The sequence below is a fragment of the Delphinapterus leucas genome, chromosome 20, assembly GCF_059928025.1.
Source record: "Delphinapterus leucas isolate spDelLeu-1000000601 "Yukka" chromosome 20, BTC_Dleu_Yukka2, whole genome shotgun sequence".
Taxonomy (NCBI): Eukaryota; Metazoa; Chordata; class Mammalia; order Artiodactyla; family Monodontidae; genus Delphinapterus; species Delphinapterus leucas.
In genome coordinates, this window is record NC_143148.1 from 49,134,481 (window position 1) to 49,146,187 (window position 11,707).

Sequence of the window (11,707 nt, forward strand, 5' to 3'; positions counted from 1 at the left end):
GACAGTGAGATATCAAGAGACACACGCAAAAGACACAAATCCCTTTAAAGTAGGTAAAGGATAAAGGATTTAACAGCATGGTGATGGCTATACGAAGTTGGAGACTCAGGAGTATTCTTCCCTTTGGAGGGGCAGTTTCCACAGCCTTAGACAATAATGACACAGCCTGTATGTGGAGAGGCACTCCATAGGCAGGCAGGCTTTTTCAGGAAGCTCAACCTGGGTCCGAGAAGAAGGCTAGTCTGCCCCTCTGGCCTTTATGTTCCTGTGACTATACAGAGAAGCACCTGTCATTCTAAGTCTGTGTTGTGTGTTTGCCTGCTGCTCTGGGGAATCAGGAGAAACTTAAGTTAACCCTGTTGGTTGTCCTGGGGATGTTATGTCCATCTTTTATCACTTTGGGTGCATTTCAGTCCTAGCACCCTTCTGGGAACATACAGCAGGCTGTACGGAATTAGAGATTGCTTTTTATAACTCCTGGGATCTGATTATCCCACATAGAAATGGGCTGAAGGACTTTCTTAAGTCCTATCTTGAAAACAAGTAAGAAATTTACACTCTCTCAGCATCTAATTGTACATATTAAATACGTGAAGTTTTTGTATGCGTCATAAAGCTGCAAGAAATAAACTCTATCAACATCAGATTTCTCACAAATAAAGTGGACTTAATAATAATAAACTCACTGCTAGTGATGGTAAAGGTAATAGATGAACTTGCCTTGAAAAATGTAGAGTCCTAGTCATATTGAGATGGGAGGAGATTTCATAGGGCTTTTGGATTTGGGTGTGACACAGTGATTGTGTGACCCATTTGCAAACCCCCTCAGGTAAAAAAAGGTTTTAGGTGATTGTAGTAATAGATTTGGCTGTTTCAGCTTCTGAGATGTAGGGGGAAGTTCCTCTCCATTCACAAGGAGACACTGAGTATAAGGGATGGAGAAGCACATGCAAAGAGAGAAAGGGGAGAAATTTGATTTGGTCCAGATTTGGCCAAAGTTTTTGATGTATTATGGCGTTTTACTTTATGCTTTAAGTAATTGGAAACTATAGAAGGATTTTAAGAGTGGAGCTTTATATTCTCTATTTTTTCCTGAGACTTCTCATTTGTCTTGTACCTGTGCCACATCTATTCCTTCTGCATCATTTTAGAGCTAAATTAGCTAGGTTTAAATTATGTTTAATATTGACAAATGTTTGATATTGCTATTGCTTGAGATTTGTATATTTACACATCTATAATCCATCTTCAAATCGTTATTTTCTAAAGTTGCATTGAAATGCATCGGTTTTGAAGGAAGACATACAAATAGCCAAATGGTATATGAAAAGGTGCTCAACATCACCAGTAATCAGGGAAATGCAAATCAAAACCACAATGAGATATCACCTCACACCTGTCAGGATGGCTATAATTTAAAAAAAACAGGGGGTTGCGCCGTCAGAGCCGCCATCTTGTGGGAGCGAAACCAGCGCCTGCGTCGGGGTAGCAGCTGAGCCGGCCGCCGAGGGTTTCTCTGGCCCGTGTTGCTCCCATGGGTCTACAGCGTGGGGCATATCTTTGCAAACCTCTTCAAGGGCCTTTCTGGCAAAAAAGAAATGTGCGTTCTCATGGTGGGCCTAGATGCTGTGGGAAAGACCACTATCCTGTACAAACTGAAGCTGGGTGAAATCGTGACCACCATTCCCACTCTAGGCTTCAACGTGGAAACTGTGGAATACAAGAACATCAGCTTCACTGTGTGGGACATGGGCGGCCAGGACAAGATCCGGCCTCTGTGGCACCACTTCTTCCAGAACACACAAGGTCTCATCTTCATGGTTGACAGCAAGGACAGAGAGCGTGTGAATGAGGCCCGAGAGGAGCTTATGAGGATGCTGGCAGAAGATGCGCTCAGGGATGCCGTTCTGCTCAGAGTTTGCTCCCCAATGCCATGAATGCAGCTGAGATCACAGACAAGCTGGGTCTGCACTCTCTGTGCCACAGGAACTGGTACATTCAGGCCACCTGTGCCACCAGCGGGGACGGGCTCTATGAGGGACTGGACTGGCTGTCCAATCAGCTCCAGAACCAGAAGTGGGCTGTACTCCTCTCTCCTCCCCTCTCACTCCCTCCTTCTACCCTCGCTTTACTCTCATGTGGCAAACGTGCCCCTGGGGTGTGAGTGCCAGAAGCTGTCTCCATGGTCGGTCACAGTGTGCTTCACCGCGCTGTAAGTGTGCAGACGCGGCCTGCACCTGGGTTTTTATTTAATGTAAATAGCTTTTGTTTCCAATGAGGCAGTTTCTGGTACTCCTATGCAATATTACTCAGCTTTTTTTTTTTATTATAAAAAGAAAACCAACCCATTGTTTAGTACTGAGAAGGGATTTTAGGCACACGGGTCATCCAGGAGTCGCTGTGTCAGACAAGCCCGATGCTTCTCCTCTGGGCTTTAGATCTGTGTTGAGATCCATTTTGGTGGTTGGTTTTTAACCCAAATTCAGTGCATTTAAAAAAAGTTACAAGTAGGGCTTCCCTGGTGGCGCAGTGGTTGAGAGTCCGCCTGCCGATGCAGGGGACACGGGTTCGTGCCCCGGTCTGGGAGGATCCCACATGCCGCGGAGCGGCTGGGACCGTGAGCCATGGCCGCTGGGCCTGTGCGTCCGGAACCTGTGCTTCGCAACGGGAGAGGCCGCAGCAGTGGGAGGCCCACGTAGCACAAAAAAAAAAAAAAAAAAAAAAGTTACAAGTACAAGATAAGGAGAACAGTTGAACACACAGAAGGGAGAAATGTGCCTAGTGTAGGTTCTGCAGTAATGGCCTGAGTCCAGTCCACTAGTGGTCTGTTTCCCATTGGGAACATGAAACGGGGCAGAACCAGCTATGATCCATTCTGCATGGTCACGATAGGGTCCATGTGATTTGCTCTGTCTTGGGTCATCCCACACCCCACAGCGTTTGTGCTTGCATCTGTGCTTACATGGCCGTCCAGGAGATGGGCTGGAGGCTGCAGCTGCCGCTCTCAGACCCCTTGGAGGAACCCCAGCCTTTTCTTGGGTCAGCATGGGCACTTAGGTTGGAATGCTCTGGTTTGAGTGGGAGCCCTGCAGTCCCCTTGCTTGCCTGCTCCGGGCTCTCTGGGGTCTCACCAGCAGGAGCACAGGTGGTCATCCTTGAGCCCCAGCCCTTCGGAGCCCCTGTCTACATGTGCTTTCACTCCCTCAGCCTGCAACGGTCAGATTTGCCATCAAAAAATGATAACCTCTACTTTTATCTTTTGTATTTTGATAAACACTGAAGAAGCTGGAGCTGTTAAACTTTATCTTGGGGAAAACCTCAGAACTGGTTTATTTGGTGTTGTGGAACCTCTTACTGCTTTCAAAACACAGTTAGTAATCAAGTGTTTTGTATACTTGTTTTCAGTTTTCATTTCGACAAACAAGCACTGTAATTACAAGCTATTAGAATAAAATCTCTTAACTAAAAAAAAAAAAAAAAAAAAAAAAAGACAGGGGACTTGCCTGGTGGTCTAGTGGCTAAGACTGTGCTCCCAACACAGGGGCCCAGGGTTCGATCCCTGGTCAGGGAATTAGGTCCCACATGTCACAACTAAGAGTTCACATGCCACAACTAAAAAAGATCCCACATGCTGCAACTAAAGATTCTGCATGCCGCAACAAAAGATGCCACATGCCAGAAGGAAGATCCTGCATGTGGCAATGAAAATCCCGTGTGCCCGACTAAGACCCGATGCTGCCAAGTAAATAAATAAATATTTTAAGAAATATTAAAAAAATATTAAAAAAAAGAAAAACAACAAAGAAACCAAAAAACAAAAGATACGTGTTGGGAGAATGAGAAGAGGGAACCTTTGTGCACTACTGCTGGGAATGTAAGCTGGTGCAGCCACTGTGGAAAACAGTATGCAGTATCTCAAAATAAATTAGAACTACCCTATGATCCAGCAATATCACTCTGGGTATATGTTAAAAGGAAATTAAATCAGTATTTCGAATAGAGATCTTCACTCTTACGTTCATTGTAGCATTATTCACGATAGCCAAGACATGGAAGCAACCTAAATGCAATCAAAAGATGTATGGCTAAAGAAAATATGGCAAACACATAAAATGAAATGTTATTCAAGCTTAAAAAAGAAGGAGATCCTGCCATTTGTGACAATTTGGATGAACCTGGAGGGCATTATGCTAAGTGAAATAAGCCAGACAGCAGGAGAAATACTGCATGATACCACTTACAAGAGGAAAGTAAATCATAGAAGCAGTGAGTTGGAACTGTGGTTGCTAGGGACTGCGGTTAGTCAAAGGGTACAAAGTTTCAGTTATACAAGATGAATAAGTCCTAGATATCTACTGTATAACATAGTGCCTATAGTTAACAACACTGTATTATATACTTAAAAATTTGGGAAGAGGATAGATCTTATGTTAAATGTTCTTATCCCCCAAAAAATGATAAGTAAGGAGTGTGTGAGGAAACTTTTGGAGGTGATGGATAGGTTTATGGCATAGATTGTGGTGATGGTTTCATGGGTGTATACTTATCTCCAAACTCATCAAGTCATGTGCATTAAATACGTACAGCTTTTTGTATGTCAATCATACCTCAATAAAGTGGTTTAAAAATGTGTTTCTCTTGCAATCTGCTTTGCAGCATCACCAGATCTACCACCTGTGGAAGTATTTCAAGTGCTCTGGCTTCTGAGAAGTTAAACTCTGATATGTATACTGAAAACAGTAATAACTACATGTTGATCCACATACATAAATACATGGTTATATAGAGAGGACATTGTTAGATGTGGTCAGTTACTTGGTTAGTCACTCACCTCCAGGAGGTTTCAGTCTATAAGAGACTAATGTGAGCTATAACCTGGGTGAGTCATAAGTGGAGTTGGGGTCTGTTAAGTTTTGCTGCAAATGAATCCTAGGATATATCTTCATTCTTTTGCAAACGTGTCAAAACCAGAATTGTACAGGACAAAATTTAACAGGCAAGGAAGACTTTATTCAAGGCTGTTGCAAAGAGGAGAAAGGCCAGAACTAAAGTCTGAACTTAACTCTGCTGAAACAAAGGGTGGGTGAGTTATGAATAGCTGGGGAATGCGGGGATCATAGGCTGTCTGTATTTGCTAATGGGTCTTTCCCAAAGGAAAAGTAAACTTTCTCTTATCTTCATGACAGAAGGTAGTTTTACAACTTGGAGCAAAGTGCTCATGGAAGTTGGGCTCCTACCCTACCACAGAAACTGGGAGATTGGGGGACTTGATGTTATTGTTTCAAAGTGATGGCTCCCAGCTCCTGGAGGAAGGTATTCCTTGAAGGTACAAGGAGTTAGAGGCTTTTAAAAGGATTTACATATCAAATAGGCAAAGAAAGAATTTATAAGTTTTCTAAAGAAAATCCTCTGAGGAAAGGGAGGTCAGGGTCTATAGTCTGGAAGAAGCCTGACTAAAGTTTCTTCAAGCTGGACCTCTTGGTCATCTGCATGCTTGAATGTTTTATGTAAACCACACTGTGGCCACATTTTATGTTAATTCAATGATAAGATGATAAGAAAACAGCACTTGATAGAACTTTACGGTTTGCAAAGCCTTTTCTCATATGCCATTTCTTTTTATTTTCACAGCCACCCCATGAATAGTATATAATTGTTATATCCAATCTCTATATGAGAAACTTGGTTCTCAGCAATATTAAATGAATTAACAGAATCATATAGCTGGCGAATGGTAGAAGAGGTGTTTTAAAGCGTCTGACTCCTGTGCCCTTTCCAACCCATACTTCTTATTTAAGGGAAATCTGTGATAAAATCTGCTCTTCTGAAAAACAGAGGAAGCAGTTGGTCTAACATTATATATTTTTTTAAATTCAAGATTTCTGGGACTTCCCTGGTGGTGCAGTGGTTAAGAATCTGCCTGCCAATGCAGGGGACACAGGTTCGATCCCTGGTCCAGGAAGATCCCACATGCCGTGGAGCAACTAAGCCTGTGCACCACAACTACTGCAGCCCGCGTGCCTAGAGCCCGTGCTCCGCAACAAGAGAAGCCACTGCAATGAGAAGCCCGTGCACCACAATGGAGAGTAGCCCCCGGAAGAGTAGCCCCTGCTCGTCACAACTAGAGAAAGCCAGAAAGCCTGCGTGCCGCAATGAGGACCCAACGAGCCAAAAATTAAATAAAATTAAAAAAAATTCAAGATTCCTGTGTTTTATTTCTTTAAATTGTATTAATATAATAGAGAAGTAAAATAGAGAAACTTGTAAGATAAGTAGAGTCATGTCAATTCTCTATTAAAAATTAGTCTAATCTGTAAGAGTATTATTTAGAAAAGGTAACTAATGAAAACCAATTTTTACTTGCCATAAATATCTATAGCTCAATGATTTCTTCTTATGCTCACTAAACATGTCTCCTAGAGTTTTTGAAGTTTCTGTCCTAAAAATATTTTATGGGATAGGCCCTAAAATTTTAGCACAAACAAAGGAAGATGGAGACTTTTAGTTCAGGTGTGAGTTTTAATTTCATGAGCTATTTAACAGCTTCCAAATGGAATTTCTCAGTGGCCAGAATCAAATACAAAGGTTTTCTTTGTCATGGTTTCAACTTAATTTGAATATGATTTGGATGACGGAGAGAAGGCCTTCTCTAAACAGTACTCTCTAGACCCTCTTGATGTATTTGCATCTGTTTTCTAAGTGTCTCCATGTTCACCAGCAGTGCCAGGTCACTCCCTATACAATGCACTCATGGCCTCCACAGCCCTCCTCCCCTTTCTGTGTTGAGCATGTTCTCACTTGAGATTTTCTACTAGTCCTTTATGCCTACTCCTCTTCATTCTTCTCTTTTGAAATTTATTGCAGTTTTGATTTCCTTCCATGGTAATGGGTTATCTTTTTTTTTTTTTTTTTTGCGGTACGCGGGCCTCTCACTATTGTGGCCTCTCCCGTTGCGGAGCGCAGCCTCCGGACGCGCAGGCTCAGCGGCCATGGCTCATGGGCCCAGCCACTCCACGGCATGTGGGATCTTCCCAGACCGGGGCACGAACCCGTGTCCCCTGCATCGGCAGGCGGACTCTTAACCACTGCGCCACCAGGGAAGCCCCTGGGTTATCTTTTATGACTGTGCAGATAAGTGCTTTCATGTGGAGAAACTCTTCAACATTCCTATTGGTCTCCAGATAATAGCTTAGAAGTGCTATTCTTGGAGGTTCTTAACTATGTCAATAGTGCAGGACACCTTGTCATCTATTTTACAGGGTCTGATGGTGTTTTCAGTTCCTACAATACAGGTTTGGAATGTTATTGAGGCAAACAGTTCTGCAAGCTTTACAATTAGGTACAGAAGAGGATGGCATCTATCATTACAAAGGTTGGTTGAAAAGAGAGGATGGGGCAGGTTCATTATGTACAGTATTCTGGTTTCATTATGAGGATAAACATTTGGAGCTGAAAGGTATCATCTGGTGGCTCCATTGCAGTGGTGCTCAACTGGGGGCGATTTCTCTCTCCCTCTGGGACACTTGGCAATGTCTTGAGTCACAACTGAAGGGGTCATATTACTGGCATCTAATAGGTAGAAGCCAGGGACACTGGAAAACATTCCTCCATGCACAAGAAACCCCCCCCCCCAACAGAGAGTTATCCAGTCCAAAGTATCAAGTTCCAAGGTTTAGAAACCTTGCATATCAGCTCTATTTTAATACTACTATTTTATTATGCTATTATAAGTAGTACTCTTCATAGTACTTTTCAGTATCTAATATTTTTCTTGTTTATTTATTTTTCCTGGTGTGTTTCTCCATCTTGCCTGTGTTGGCCACCCCCATTTCTTCATCCCACTGACCAGTGCTCAGGAAGATTTTCCTTATCAGATAATGTACTTATCTCTCTTTCATTAAGGTTTGGTTGTGAGGTTTTGTCTTGTTCTTTTGTTTGGAACATATTCTTTTGTTTCTTCATTTTGCTTGACTCTCTGTTGGTTTCTATGCATTAGATAAAGCAGCCAGACTTAAAGCAGTGGCCTCCTGCAGGAGATGAGCCTGACCGTTCAATCCTGCCTCACTCTTGTCTCTCAAACCTCAGTGATTGTCCAAGCAGCCTATTTTATTTTTAATAGCTCTTAGTAGATGAGGGTGTGCTAAGACCAGTCGGTGTTCCAAAGCAGGGGAATCTCAGTCAGAACCTAGATTCAGGCTGATTGGAAGCCAGACCCTCAGGCAGAAGATTTTAAAATATGCAAATATAAACAGTGCTGTGGGGCTGAAAGCCTAGGCCCCATGGCCACCAGAGCCAGGTGATGTAGAGGTGTCCCCTGGAGGCAGCCTCAAAAATCAGGGCACACTTTGCGATGACCTAGAGGGGTGGGATGGGGCGGGTGGGAGGGAGGCTCCAGAGGGAGGGCATATGGGGATATATGTATACATACAGCTGATTCGCTTTGCTGTGCAACAGAAACTAACACAGTATTGTGAAGCAGTTATACTCCAATAAAGATCTAAAAAACAAAACAAAACAAAACCCAGGGCACCAGATGTAAAACTGGGGCACCAATCCAGAGTCTGAAAATATTAAATGAAAAATTTCAGACATAATTCATAAATTGTAAATTGCACGCCTTTCTGAGTAGCATGATGAAATCTCATGCCCTCCTGCTCTGTCCCACCTGTTATTTACCTAGTAGCCCTCTTGGTTATCAAATCAACTGTTACTGTGTTACTGAACCACATTTGGGTCCGCTAGCCCATGCACAGTAAAGCCAATCTACTGATACCGGGTTATGGTGAAGGAAAGTGCCCTGTTTACTGTAAAGAACCAGACAAGGAGTCCAGGACAGCTAATGTTCGAAAACGCCTGAACTCCCTGATGAGTTTCAGGGGCGCATTTTTAAAGGCAAGGTGAAGGAGAGGACACTCAGGGTATGTGATCAGCTCGGGCACAATTCTCTGAAAGGTTGATGGTGAGGTAAGAAGGTGATGTCACAGGGGTTAACGTTGTTAATCCCGAGGCTCCAGTAGGTCTGGGGGCTACATGCTCATCATGGTCATCAAGTAGTTAACCTCTTCCACTTGGTGGTGGTTTTAGCATCTGTAAAACAACTCAGGAAATGTTCATCTGATACTGTTATTAGGTACTTCACAGAGGACCCAAAGCAGGGGACTTGGGGGGAGGGGTCTTTCCCAGGAAGGCCCCGTAGATCCTGCTTGGTTACCACAGCATCACAGTGCTTGTGTTCAGGAAAACCTTATTTTACTTATCAATGGCCCCAAAGCGCACGAGTAGAGATGCTGGCAATTCGGATATACCAAAGAGAAGCCATAAAGTTCTTCCTTTAAGTGAAAAGGTGAAAGCTCTTGACTTAATAAAAGAAAAAATCAGTTAAGTGCTGAGGTTGCTAAGATCTAGTAAGAACAAATGTTCTGTCTATGAAGTTGTGAAGGAAAAAGAAATTTGTGCTAGTTTTGCTGTCACACCTCAAACTGCAAAAGATACAGCCACAGTGTGTAAGTGCTTAGTTAAAATACAGAAAAGGTATTAAATTTGTACAACAAAATATTTAGAGAGAGAGAGGGAGAGAGAGAGAGACCACATTTATATAACTTTTATTATGGTATATTGTTATAACTGTTGTATTTTATTATTAGTTACTGTTGTTAACCTCTTACTGTAACTATAAGTTAAACTTTATCAGAGGTACATATGTGTAGGAAAAACTTTATACATAGTGTCTCGAACTATCCTTCATTTCAGGCATCCACTGGAGGGGGGAGGTCTTAAAACAGGGGTCCCGAACCCCCGGGCTGTGATACAGGTCCACAGCCTATTACGAACTGGGCCGCACAGCAGGAGGTGAGCAACGGGTGAGTGAGTGGGTGAAGCTTCATCTGCCACTCGCCATGGCTCCCCATTGCTGGCATTACTGCCTGAACGAATCCTCCCTCCGGATCTGTGGAAAAATTGTTTTCCACAAAACCAGTCCCTGGTGCCAAGAAGGCTGGGGACTGCTGTCTTAAAACATATTCTCCACAAATAAGGGGGATCTACTTATTTCCTTAGATATCCAATATTTTTTCATGCTCTGTAATGGAATTCATTTTAAACTGCACTTGCAAATTTTTTGGTGTTGGTGTATGAAAATACAATTTTTGTCTCTTCATCTATCCAGAGACCTACCTAGCTAAAATAATTTACTAATTCTATTAGTTTGTATGTAAATTCTTTTGACTATTTTTAAATATTCTCGTAAACTGCAAATAATAAAAGTTTTACTTCAAAAAAAAAAAAAAGAAAGAAAGAAACCCCAAACAAACGGGGCATCAGATGTAAAGCTGGGGCATCTGACATAAAACCGGGCACCTGATGTAAAACCATGACACCTGACGTGTTACTTCTGTAAACCTGTGACCTACCATAAAACTGGGGCACTTGTAAACCCCAGGGGCACGTGACGTAAAACCGGTGCGTCACGTAAGCCCGGTGCCTCGCGTAAAGCCGGCGCCTGACGTAAAACCGGGCGTCTGACGTAAAACTGATGTAAAACCACGACACCTAACGTATTACTGAGTACCTGACGTAAACCTGGGACCTGACATAAAACTGGGGCACTTGATGTAAACCCCGGGCACTCGACGTTAAACTGGGAGCCTGACATAAAACCGGGCGCCTCTCATAAGCCCTACGCCTGACGTAAGCTCTGCGCCTGACGTAAAACCGGGCGCCTGACGTAAACCCGGTGCCTGACGTAAAGCTGGCATCTGAGGTAAAACCGGGTGCCTGGTATAAAACCCGGCACCAGTCGTAAAACTGGGGCACTTGACGTAAATCCACGGCACCTGACGAGAAGCAGGGGCAACAGTTGTAAAGCGGGGGGACCAGATGTAAAACCCAGCACCTTGAGTCAAACCGGGCACCCGATGTAAACCTGGGCACCAGACTCCCCAGGCGCCTGACATAATGCTGGGGCACCAGAGGTAAAACCGGGCGTCTGACATAAAACTGGGGCCCTTGATGTAAAACCGGGTACCTGACACGTGTGAAAACTCCCTCCTGAGAGATCCTAGCCCTGGAAGGAGGGCACAGAGATGCTGCCTGCCAGCCTCCTTCGGAGAGAACACCAGCAGTCTCCCAAATGTGTTAAATCAGAGGCCTGCCCCTCAGGCCGATGCTTCACGACCAGCAAACAGAGCCTGTCCCCCAGCCGTTGGGGCATCCCTGGAGGCGGCTTCCACGCTGGACCCAGGGCTGGTGAGTCTTGAGCGCGGGCCTTCCAGAGCTGTCTCTCGGATGGCTGTAGGGCAGGTATCGTGAAGTGACTGGTTTTCAAGGCTAGATGTTTTGGGGGCTCATGTCTCAGGTGCAGGTCTTAAAGGTTGGGGGTGTCCCATGTGGGGTTCAGAGCCTTCACTTCTCAGGGAGAAGCTCAGGGTTTGAGCTCCCTCCTGTGACTGTGAGTTGCCGCCCAGGGGCGGTGCTTATGGCCATCCGTGTCTGGCCTCTCCTGCCTGCTCCTTTTCTCCTTTGCCTGCGGCGTAGGCGCTGCTCAGCCAGTTTTCAGGTTTTTTCTTTTTTCACGAGGAAATTGTTCCACGTGTAGCTGCAGGTTTGGTGTGTAGGTCACCGTCTTGGACTGGAATCTCCTTAGTAAGATTTTCCTGAACGTTCTGTGTTCCACTGCGGTTATTTCTTTTAATAGGAAACTGAAGCCAAA

The 11,707-nt window shown here is 44.1% G+C and overlaps 1 pseudogene; it reads left to right on the forward strand.

Moving 5' to 3' along the window:
• LOC149744704 (ADP-ribosylation factor 1 pseudogene) overlaps positions 1 to 5,869 on the forward strand; it is a 102,893-nt pseudogene extending 97,024 nt beyond the window's left edge.
• Positions 5,870 to 11,707: the final 5,838 nt, after the last annotated feature.